Source organism: Euprymna scolopes, chromosome 36 (genome assembly GCF_053919585.1).
Source record: "Euprymna scolopes isolate OS-2025 chromosome 36, ASM5391958v1, whole genome shotgun sequence".
NCBI classification, from domain to species: Eukaryota; Metazoa; Mollusca; class Cephalopoda; order Sepiida; family Sepiolidae; genus Euprymna; species Euprymna scolopes.
This window is the reverse complement of record NC_136517.1, coordinates 95,179,281-95,191,833: the sequence shown is the minus strand read 5'-3', so window position 1 is coordinate 95,191,833 and position 12,553 is coordinate 95,179,281. Positions and strand designations below refer to the sequence as shown.

The 12,553-nt window shown below is 34.3% G+C and overlaps 1 protein-coding gene across 4 annotated transcripts in view; it reads right to left on the bottom strand.

Annotated features, from left to right (window-relative positions):
- Positions 1-12,553, bottom strand: part of LOC145260690 (thyroid receptor-interacting protein 11-like) — a 183,818-nt gene that overhangs the window by 125,007 nt on the left and 46,258 nt on the right. The window contains exon 1 of one of the 4 annotated variants that reach the window (XM_080119092.1): positions 9,693-10,023. The exons of the other annotated variants lie outside the window; for them this stretch is intronic. The gene's annotated coding sequence lies outside the window, so the exon portion shown is untranslated. Of the gene's footprint in view, positions 1-9,692; positions 10,024-12,553 lie in introns of those variants that run through there. 4 annotated transcript variants of the gene reach the window in all.

Below are 12,553 nucleotides of genomic sequence, written 5' to 3'. Positions count from 1 at the left end.
ATTTTATACATATATATATTTTACTTAGGAGTCATCACTTATCAAGGCCTTAAGGCCACTCGAGGATAAGGGTTAATGAATGTAAGCTGGTAGTGTAGTAATTGTTAATGGTGTAAATTGGGTAGAATTTGATTATTTATGGGGACGGCTCAACAAGAACTTGTTTACATTGGACTTGAAGGATACAATGTTGTATTCAACTGGGAAGCAGATCAGCAGAACAGTGTTTCACAAATGGGCAGTTATGGGAGAGAAGCTTTGTTTATTGGATGTGCATTTAGATTGTTTATTTGACCTTCCTTCAATCATATTTATGCTAAAATTTTGTTTGTTGCTGGGAAAATATTGAATTTTATTTATTTATTTTATTTCAGTAAGTTTTAAGAGATCAAGGGGTTAATCCCTCTACAAAAACTTGTTTACATTGGATTTGCTAGAAAAATTATATATATATATATATATATATATATATATATATATATATATATGTAATTTTTCTGGCAGTTCCAGAGAGTGAATAGATAGTTAATAACACAGGATAAGAACATAACATTTTCTTTGCTGATGGATCCCCTCCTTGCGAAATTGTGCTATCTAAAACGTTCAAAGTTATGTACATTTCTTATATATAAATTGATTTCTTATAAAGCTAAAAAAATAGGTACTTGTACAGTTTAATCAAGACATTAGAAAATGAAAATATCGAAAAAAAAAAAAAAAAGGTTATATTGTACATATCCGTTTTGAACTGAAGATCTCCGAAAAAAAATTCATTTAATTTGATTGAGTATTTTTTTTTTTTTACAGCGGAAAAACACGTTTTTATGACAGCACGTTGAAAGCAGACATCTTGGATTTTTTTTTAATTTTTGTTTGGATTTTAGAAATGCCACGGGGAGATAACTCCAGTTAAAATGCCGACACTCCCTCCCCATCTTTAATTCTAGCTGTTCTTCCTAAAAATCGAACCTTTTGCTCGGTATCATAACAAATTGTTTTTTCCGCTGTAAAACAAAAACTACTTGATGAAATTAAGTGAAATTTTTTTTTCAGAAAACTTCATTCCATACCGGATACGTACAATATAAACTTTTTTTTCGATATTTTCATTTTTTAATGTCTTGATTAAACTGTACAAATACCAAACAATACTCTTATTTAATTATTTAATTTAATTATTTATATTTAGTACTAGCAAAAGTACCCGTCGTTGACTGGGTTCAAAAACAGCCAACAGAAAATGGATTCTGATTTATGAAAGTATGATAGGTTATGAAAAGGAAGGGTTGTAAAGAGATAGCTTCGAATTTGGGGGTATCAAAACCAAAGCAAAATATGATGAAAGTAAAAATAAAATAGATAAACCCCATAATTTATTATACCATACCTGTTCACACTGAAACACTTATCACAATATTCTGTGGATCTATATTAAAAAAAACCTTGTTAACCTTTGTGACATATTTCCATTCTATGGAGGTCAGGCGCGAACGAACACCACATAATTTTATTATACCATATTTCTTCAAACTGAAACATAATTATCAAAGTATACTTACGCAGATAGATATGAAAAGTCTTTATTAAAGTTTGTGCCTATTTCCATTCTATGGAGACCAGCCGCGAACGCAGACCCCACAATTTTATTATACCATCCCTATTTAAGTTAAAACATATTATCAAAGTATTATTATGTACATCTATATCAAAAACACTTGTAAACGTTTTTTTTAATTTTTTATTTTTAAATTTTTTATTTCCATACTTTGTGGACCAGGTACGTATGCAGACCCCACAATTTTAATGAATCATCATTATGTCAAATCAAACATACCCATTCCTGTGTCTCGATAAATCTTCTATCATTATATGTGATCAGTTTTCTATAATAGTCAACCATATAGGAGCCTATTCATGACCAGACACACAGACGTTCAGCTTTATATTATAGATATACATTTATTTATATTTACTAGCATTTTAGCCCGGCGTTGCCCGGGTGTTTGAAGGTGTGTGTTGAGCAAAAAAAAAGTGGTAGTAGGAAGGCAGGCTCGAACCCATACCGCAAAGGAAGAAAAGAATGTGAAAATAATGTGACGTCTTTGCTGTTATGACCACCAGCAAACTGGAAGTAGACAATCGAAAAGAGGGGATGACTTTCGAAAAATATTGGTGAAAAAAGCGATCCCTCCCTGTTGAAAAGTGCCCAGTTGAGGGTGAAGAAATTAATGTTCTTAGCCAATTTTTCGGTACTTGTTGTCTGAAGGGTCGAGTTCAAAACGATGCTGATCTTGTGAAAATCCGTCACCTCTGTCGAAAGTTTTAGGCAGACATGCAAACATACATACATACATTTATATATTGGTAACTAAAAATTTTCGATCCAAACCAATTAAAAAGCTTGCCCTATCTCTGAATACCCTTTATGTAAAATTTCAAATGTTTAAACCAAAAATTGCCTGAGTAATTTGGTAGAGACCACAGAGGTCAATTTTTTTTAACTTTGACTCCTATTATGACCCGTTAATATTTATTGTTTTGAGCTCAAATCAAGTTATAAAGTTAGATCCATGCCCAAGGAACCTATATCTAAAATTTCAAGTGTTTAGACCCCAAATTGTCGGAGGAGTTTGATAGAGTTCTCAAAGGTCAAATCGTTGAACTTTGACCCCTTAACAGCCAAATTTCTGGCCGAAAACCAAGCACATAGATTTTCCAAAATCTCAGTACTCTGTATATCAAATTTCGAGTCTGTAGACTAAAAATTAACAGAGTTATTGTGTAGGGAAATGTACATAGACAGACACGCAGACACATTCACTTTTATATATATATATATGGGGGGGGGGCAAAGAGAATTAGAAAACGTCTTTAAAAGGAGATTTATCAGAATAATCCAAAGTTCAACAACTGAGGAGGAGGAGGAGGAGGAGCTTATATACAAGAGAAAGAACAATAATATAAAAATACCAATGCATGTAAATTTAATCATTGATTCAATAGGGAGAATACATGAATTGAGAGTGTAAATCTACACCTCAATTGATGTATTCTCCTTATTCAATTAATAATTAAATTTATATACATTAGCATATATGTAATAACTTCTTTCCTTAAACCGCTGGCCTTCGGAATTCCCTTCCTGTTACCTGTTTCCAAGACTGTACCAACACGTCCAATGTAAATAAGTTCTTTAAAGAATCAAATTCTACCCAATTTCCACCACTAACGATTACTACATTCTTGTCCCGGTGACCTCCATGCACTCATTAACACTTAGACTTGAGTGGCCTTTGGGCCTTGATAAATGACTTGATGGCTACTCACTTGTTTGAAAAAAAAAAAAAAAGCAGAAATTAAAATGTAATGTGGACAAACATCTCACTGTAGTTTGGGGTTAATTAAATTTTACAAGGGATAATTTTCTTTGGATATTTATTAAAAAAAAAATGTATTTAAAAATTTAAAAAGAAAAAAAATAAGCTCAAAAAAAAGAAAAGAAAAAAAAATTTTCACATCTGCAAAAAAAAAGAAAAAAAAAAGAAAAAAAACGAAAAAAAAGAAAAAAAAACGAAAAAAAAAAAAAAGAAGAAAAAAAAAAAAAAAAAAAAAACATCTGTAGACAACAAAAATGTTCTCATGTTTCTTATCTCTTGGTTTTTGAATAAACACAATCTTTACAGGAGGCTTTCTCTACCGGTTGGCCTTTTATAGTTAAACTAGCAAGCTGCCCGGTATTGCACGGCTGTAAAATATGCTTAAACATGATAGTTTGATTAATGCAGATTTCATATTTATTATCATACTAGCGAGGGGTACCCGGCGTTGCCCGGGTGTTTGGAGGTGTGTGGGGGGTTAAAAAAAAAAAGTAAGTATGAGGATCGAACCCGAACCATTGAGGCAAAGTTGTGAAAAAAAAACGTGCGACGTTAACCATTGCCCCACCGCGACATGCTAACGGAAATGCGTTTGAATTTATTTAATTACTTGGATTTAGCAGGTGCGCGAGTTCATGAGGTCAAGTTTGACTGCGGGATTTCATTTACTGTTGAACGCTTCCCCCCCCCCAGCGGCGAGCAACAAATGTTGAATATTTATCTTCCCGAAATCAAGCAAATTAAATACACAGGCAAGCTTCGTTGTTAACTCTGAGATATTACGATTCGTATGTGATATAAAAAGTTTTAAAAAGTTATGAACCGACCAACCGCTTCTCTGAAAAAAGCCTTTTGTAGACACACAGAAAAAGCGAACACATACACACATACATACATTTTCGCTTTTATATTTATAGATCATCTTGGACACTATACTAAAGTAATGATTTAAAAAGTTAAAAAAAAAAATAAATAACTCATGCGCCATCACTAAGAATCGAAACCAAAACGTTTAGCTTATGATTTACTTTTTCCTTTGGCATTAATGCCTGAGATAGGAAGAAATGTTTGCTGCTAGGCTAAAAATTAACCCCTGAACCAATAGCTATTACGTTACACATGCATATTCGTAATGCCGTCGTTCGATCTCCACCTGGCAAATTCCCTTTTTTTAATTTTCACACTTTTGCACCGATTTTCCCCGGCTAAAACCCAAATATAAAGTTCTACGTGTGTTCGAATACCCTATATATTAAGTTTCATGTCTATAGATCAAAAATTGACAGGAGTTTGGTAGGCAAAATTTTTTAAATAAATATATATACGCATGCATAAATATATACAGAAAAACGTTTGTGTTTACTATAACCGTTTTACGCAAATATTACGCAAGTATAAATCTTCTTCTTTTTCTTCTTGGCCTTTGGGCCAAGATCTTTTTTCTGTTATCAAAGTGTAGTAGCTGTTTCGGCAGATGCTGCAGTCAAAGTTATACGTGGGGGCAACCCCACATATTAGACCATTGCTCTCTTGAGCAATCAGTTTTGGTCAATGTAGGAGAAACCCTTCATACCAATTGTCACTATCCAGTTCCCTCTCGGGGGAACTGATCCCCCTCCCCTCGCTCTCCACATTAAAAAACAGCCTTGTGTCACATTTGCTTACGTGGGGAATCAAATAAATAACTAAATAGAAAAATGGGTTTTTAATATGAATATCAATACCAAAAAAAAAAATTTCTAGGAGTGTAGATAATAAATACTAAATAACATTTTTGTTACTAAATAAACAAAAAAGTTTCTGCATTATTACTTTTACAAGGAAGTAACCACTTATCAAGGCTCAAAGGCCACTTGAGGATAAAGTTTAATGAATGCAAGATGACAGTGTGGTAATCGTTAATAGTGTAAACTGGGTAGAATTTGATTATTTATGGGAATGGCTTGACAAAAACTTGTTTACATTGGATTTGAAGGCCACTATGTTGCATTCAACTGGGAAGCAGGCCAGTGGAACTGTGTTTCAAAGGCGGGAAGTTCTGAAAAAGAAGCTTTGTTCATGGAATCTACGTTTAGATTTATTTTGGACTAATGTTCTCATCTTGAGTGTTATTCGTACGACATTTTGGTTGATGTAACCTCTGACCTTCTTCAGGTATATAAGTCACCATGTTTGATATGGGAAAGGGTTAGCTCTATACTTCCAATGTTTCATATTTAAGTCCTAGTTAAAAGCAAAATTTTAAATAAAATGAATAAAAATCATCAAACAAAAAATTACGAAATATTTCTTCTAAATTATTTATAGCAAAAAGGGAGGGGGGGGTTAAAGTTTAATTAGAACCATTAACCAATCGTAAGTTCTTAAAAAAATTTGAAAATGAGAGGCCATTGTTGTTTGATAATTTTTTTTTTTTTTTATTTTACTTTTAATTAAAACCTAAATACTAGTGTTGAGACAATTAATCGGAATCGGGAATCAAAAAAAATCGAAACTTTTGAGGATATCGGAAAAATTTGTGCCCATAATTTAAAGCAAAACATTCAACTGCTGATAGCAATGACAAAATAATGAAAATCTATCGATTTTAATAAATTACCAGTAAAACTAAAATCGATAGATCATCCCTCACAAATGTATTTTTACGTTTGAGAAAATATCTGCACATTTAACGTGTGTTTTTATGGCGATCAGAAGAAACAATTTTATAGTTAAATATTTAGAGATTTATATAGAATTGGAATCAGTGAATGTATCGGAATTGGGAAAAATATTGGAATCCTCCCAACACTACTAAATACAGAAGGTTGAAGATTACATCAACCAAAACATTGTATAAATCACACTCAAGATGAGAACAGTAGTCCGATTAATCCAAATAACACGAATAACCAATACTCATCTAAAAAATCCAGAACTGTAAAAATGTTTCTCCACAAAAATTGTAACGAAACAAACCTGTCTTTCTGCGTGGGAACAGATTTTATTTTAATGGTTGATATGCAGGTTTTGTTGATAAAAGGGAAAGAGTGAAGAAAGAAAAAACAGTTTGCAACTCATAATTTTTTGCCAAACAGGAGAAGATTTGGTCTACTATCTCTCAGCGGGGTTTTTTTAGTTTTGGAACTTTTAAGGAGAGTAGAAAGTGGAATTTAGGTTTCATTTCGGCACCCTCATAATTTTCTTTATTTTTGTCGTTTAGTCCTCACATTCCACGAGCGATGTTTGTAATAAAAGGGGGAAAAATTGCTGTTTTCTGGGTCAGAATCTATTCTTTCTAATATTTATCGTTGGCAAGTTTTTGACCTTGAAATAGCATTTTTTGGGGCTCCTTACATCAAGTGGCTTCATGCCTTGTCTGAAGTGATTTTCATTAAAAAAAATTGAATCAAAACATTTTAGATGCATCCAAGTCATGTAAGTTTGAAATAAATGGTTGCAACATTCTACTGCTTCAAGAAGGAAGCTCACTTCCAACACAATCCTCTACTTGTAAAGAGTTAAATGCTCCCTAAAATGGAGTACTCTTGCCATATTTGGGGAGGAATTGGTCAGAACATCATATCCTGCATTAACATAGTTCAAACCCGACTTTAAAACCTTGTAGGTGATGCCCTTTTCTCTTTTCTTCAACTTTTTTCCCAAAGAAGAGACGTTGCAAGCTTGTCTCTGCTCTATCATCATTTTCATGGCAAGTGCTTGTCTGAGCTTCAATCTATGGTTGCTCCTGCAAAACTTTCACAAAAAGCACTCATCTAACTACAACCACTATCAACAATGTTGCCCATTCTCTATCTGTGTCTAAATCTAAATGCCAATTCCATGAACAAAACTTCTCTCCTAGAACTGCCCACCTGTGGAATTCTGTTCCACTGGACTGCTTTCCAGTAAACTACAACATGGTTGTCTTCAAGTCCAATGTAAACAAGTTCTTGTTGAGCAGTCTCCTTAAATAATCAAATTATACACAATTTCCACCAATAACGATCGCTATGTTGTTGTCTCAGTGATCATCTTACACCTATGCACCCTTATTCTTGAGTGGCCTTCGGAACTTGACAAGGGATGACTCCCTTGTAAAAAAAAAAAAATAACGCTTTTATTGTGACAAACCAATCGTACATATTCATTTCATCCAAGAGAAAATTTTATTAACAAAGAAAGAGATAACAGGTGACTCCCTCTCCCACCCACCCACGCAAAAAAAAAAAAAAAAAAATCCCAAATTGAAGTCTCATCACTGGATGCTATTTCAAGTCATGTTGAAATTCATTCGTATAAATCTATCAACTATAAAAAACAAAAAGTATAGGGGGATATGCGCAAAACATGAGACTTTGTTGGTATGGTCACATTGAAATAGCAGATGAGAGTTCTTGGGTTAGTAGATGCAGAACAGTTGAGATAGCAGGGTCAGTTGATAGAAGTACAACAAGGAAAACCATAGGAGGATGAATTTGAAAGAAAGAGGGATAAATAAAGACCTGGCCAGAGATAAGTTAGTTTGGAAGGCATTTTCTAAAAAGCCATTCAACACATGACAGCATGTAAAATACAGATGCTAAACTGAATGGCATAATGAAGATTTATTTACCTCCCCCACCCAAACAATGGAAAGATGTGACACAAGGGTTGAAAAGCCAGCAGCAAGATTTTCTGAATTTCAATTTCTTCCAAAGATCACTTAGGCTTAAGCCTTAAATTTTAGACAAATCATGTAATTGATTTTGATCAAAATGGGAATTAGGATTCTAAATATGAGGTTTGATATCGTTATATTTTTATTTTCATAAAGTGGCATAAAAATGAAAAAAAAAAAACACTGTTCTGTTCGGGGGATTCGTTTTACCTATCCTGGGACAGATAGACTTCTAGTTATGAAAAAAAATTGTAAAAATAATATGCAGTAGAAATTCAATCATAGTTTCAAGAGAGCAATGAAATTTTTTTTTAAATGGTTGAATATTGTCAGCAGATTTTTGTAAAATGTGACGTAGCTTCAGTTACAGATGAACACTAAAATTTGCATTGATACGAAAATTATTGCAAATTTGAATTTTATTTATTTATTTTTTTTCATATAAGATGAGAGATGACGGTGGTCGAGTGGTTAACGACTCGGACTGATGACCTGGGTGATCCAAGTTCGAATTCAGTTCGTTCCACAAGATTTATTTTCACTTAGGATGTTGGCACTTTCACATGGTCCCTATCGTAATCTCCAATGTCTTTCTAGAAAGAATTCTGATTAGAAAAATATCAGGGAAACCAATGCCAACAATAGAATCTTTGGATTCATACGAAATTCTACCCCTACACAATAGAGATCCCTAAGTGTAAGAAAGCCTTCTACTCTAATAGTTTATTCTCCAGAACTTTCAGGATTCTGCTTTCCCAACTGTACTGACATGCAGAAGTTCAAGTGTAATGTGAACAGACATCTTGCTGCTCATCTCCCTTCATAATATCCCTGTAACTTATGTCCCCGATAGTAGCCCCCTACATCAAAGTGACACTGTGCCTCGTTTGGGGTGAAAATTGAATAAAAAAAAAAATTAAAAAAAAAAAAAAGATAATAAAGAATTTTGCTGCAGCTTTTAGGGGGTTTAAAAATTATAGATTGTTTGATTAATTTTTTTTTTACTAATATGTCTACGTTAATCAAAGCCCAAAGGCCACTCAAGGCTAAATGTTATCTGGCGATGAACAATATTATAGAGTGAATTAAAATAGTCCACGAAATGGTGAGAAATGTAATTTTATTTCAATTATTCAAACTAATGTTCTCATCTTAAGCGTTATTCTCATTATGTTTCAGTCGATGTAATCTCCGACCTTCCTCAGACGTATCTTGTCAAACTTGGGAATCTTTCTACCCGATCATGGCTGACAGAACAAGAGCATGTTATCTATGGCTTAAATAAAGGGTTCTGTTGAAAAATTCCATACAGATTCACAAGTTCGACAAGATACACCTGAAGGTCGGAGGTTACATTGGCCGAAACGTTGCAAGAATAACACTCAGGATAAGAACAGTCGTCCAAATAATCCAAATAATCAAACCTCATCTCAAAAATTCAGAAACAGAAATTAACTAATTCTTCTTGAGCCGTCCTTAAATAGAGAACGGTTCAACAAGACTTGAAAATGACCATGGGAAGCAGCACTGTAATACTGCATTCAGCAGATGGGAAGATGCTGTCCATGGAAGTTATGCTTCATTTTAGATATACAAGAAACGAAAATTATTTACAAATGAGAAAAATCGCAATCTTCTATTAAAACACCTGACGATAATATAAAAAAAATACTTACCTTATGTTAAATAATTGGAGGTAAGACCAGGCCGCAAAAAGCAATATTAAATTGTGCAACTTTGGAACGTTACGAATAGAAAGTGGTCGCCGCCTCGGTGAGAGGGTGGGTTTGTACGTGATATAACGTCCAATAAAAATGTTTTTTACAAAAAAGTAAAATAATTTTTTTTTTTTAATCGTCTTCAGTTATTCCTCAAAGCCTGTTATGTGCGAAGGTCACACCTTTGAATAAGAACGAACACAGCATGTGCGTGTGTGTGTGTGTCCTGCTAATTGTCCACTGATAACAGTTGTTAGTGATTAGCCCTAACAGCGGACGTAACAACAACAACTACCACTCCTTGGCTGTAACAGCTTAAGCTATCAATAACGACAGTTACTGGGGTGGGACATGGGGTATGTGGTGGACAAAAAGACATTTTTTGGCTTCGTAGCAACTGTATATTTTTTTCAAATGATAAATGGGAATCTTTATTTGAAGTATAATGCTGATATTTACCCCAGCAAAGGTTTCGCCAATTTCAAATCCACAACCAGGAATCTTATCATTTGAAATATGAGAAGACATATAGGTCAACAGTTTTTTTTTTTCAGGTAAATTAACGAGTTTACATCGAAAGGTTCAGTGAAAAGCGAGAGAAATTTTTTTATCTTCGTTTCATAATTTTTTTTCTGACAAACATTTCGAATTGGCGAATGAGCGCAATGTGTATATTAACGGAAAAAAAAAAATTTGAATTTGTATACATTACTGTTTTAAATAAATAAACTTGATTTTTGCGTTAAGTTATATGACTATGAAGTAAACCGTTAGGTTAAAAGAACGTCGGTATAAGTCATTTATACCATATTTCTTCATCTGTCTTTCTGTCTATTCCATTTTTTTCTCAGAAAGTACTGGCCCGATCTGGCTGAAATTTTGTATGGACCTTTGTTATGACAAGGTGCAGCAAACTAATGCTATCCATTCAATGCAAAAGTTAAGGATTAATAAGGATGAGTGTTTAATGCAAAAATGAACACAAATTTAACCATATTTAACTATCAATTTGCCATAAAGCACTTATTCTAAGTCAATGGGTTGTAACTTTTGCACGTTTTTAACAGGCTAAAAAATCTAGTGTACAATAATATTATAGCTGCTCTACATGTCATAGCATTGAGCACTATTAATACATACTATTTAGAAATATTTGTATAGAATATAATAGTGCCCAATTAAATATTTAATCTTCTAACCTAAATGAATAAATGCAAAAATTATTTCTTCTGTCCTAACTATATTAACATTAAAACGGATTCTGTTTACTTAATTCTATGATATCTCATAGTATCTTGTAATAATGTATCTGTTTCCTTTCTACTAATATATAAAACAATAAGTCTTCTGTGTGTCAGGAATAAGTTGCTGGAATCCATATAACATAGAGAAGTAGTCAACCACCTCAACAGAAATAACCTTCTAGGTGACATGCAATATGGTTTCCGTTCTGCCAGATCTACAGCAGATGTGCTAACGGTTATATCTCATAGGATTAGTGAATCTCTTGACAAAGGCTACCTCTCTAGGGCAATTACTCTTGACATATCAAAGGCCTTCGATAAAGAATGGCATAAGGGCCTACTTCACAAGATTTCCAGCTACGGTATAACTGGAAATGTTTTCTCGGTCATTAAATCATTTCTCTCTGATAGGCTCATAAGAGTAGTGGTTGATGGGCAAAAATCAGAGGCCCTCAGTATTAATGCTGGAGTCCCTCAGGGGTCAATCCTGGGCCCAACTCTCTTTCTGATCTACATCAATGATCTCCCAAAACACATACTTAAATCATTTGTTGACATCTATGCTGATGACACGACCATCTATGGCAACACATCAAAGGCCGTAAATGACAAAGTTCTCTCTGATTCTCTCTCTTCTGATCTCGAGTGTGTGGTACAGTGGGGGAAGAGATGGCTGGTTACTTTTAATGCATCCAAAACCAAGCTTCTATCTTTACATCATCAACGCTCTGATCCCCATCTGGCATTTATTGAAATAGATGGCTCTTGACTAGGGGAAGCTCCATGTTTTGATAAGCTTCTGGGCTTGAACTTTACTCCTGATCTTAAATGGAACACGTACATCAAGTCTATTGTCAAGGTCGCTGGAAAAATGGTGGGATCCTTCTACCACTCCAGAAGATATCTCACTGCTGATGCAATTCTCTATCTATAGCCAAGTATACCCAAGGATGGAGTACTGTTGCCATATCTGGGCAGGAGCTGCTAAAACCAGCCTATCCTGCCTTGACAGAGTACAAAATAGGCTTCGTGGCTTAGTGGGGAAGGTGCCCTTTTCTCTTCCCTGCAACCTCTCTCCCACAGGAGAGATGTTGCGAGCCTGTCTTTGTTTTATCGTTATTTCCATGACAAGTGTTCGTCTGAGCTCCAATCTCTGGTCCCCCCTTGCCAATCTTTCACAAAAAACACCTGCCCAGCTGAAACCACTGTCAAAAATTTTCCCCACTCTTTATCTATGCCAAAACCAAAACGTAGATTCCATAAACAAAGCTTCTTTCTTAGAAGTGCACGCCTGTGGAACTCTCTTCAGTCTGCCTGTTTTCCATCTGATTACAACCTGGATGTCTTCAAGTCCAACATAAACAAATTCCTGATGAACCGCCCCCTGAAGTAAGACACTTTATCAAATTTCAACACTAACGTACTGTACACGCAATAACCCTTATCCCCGAGTGGTTTCTGGGCCTTAATAAGTGGTGACCACCTTGTAAAAAAAAAAAAAAAAAACGAACTGTGCGTGTGTGTTCCCTAGGGACTTCAAAAATTTCACACAAATGTACTTTATGTATCTGGCAG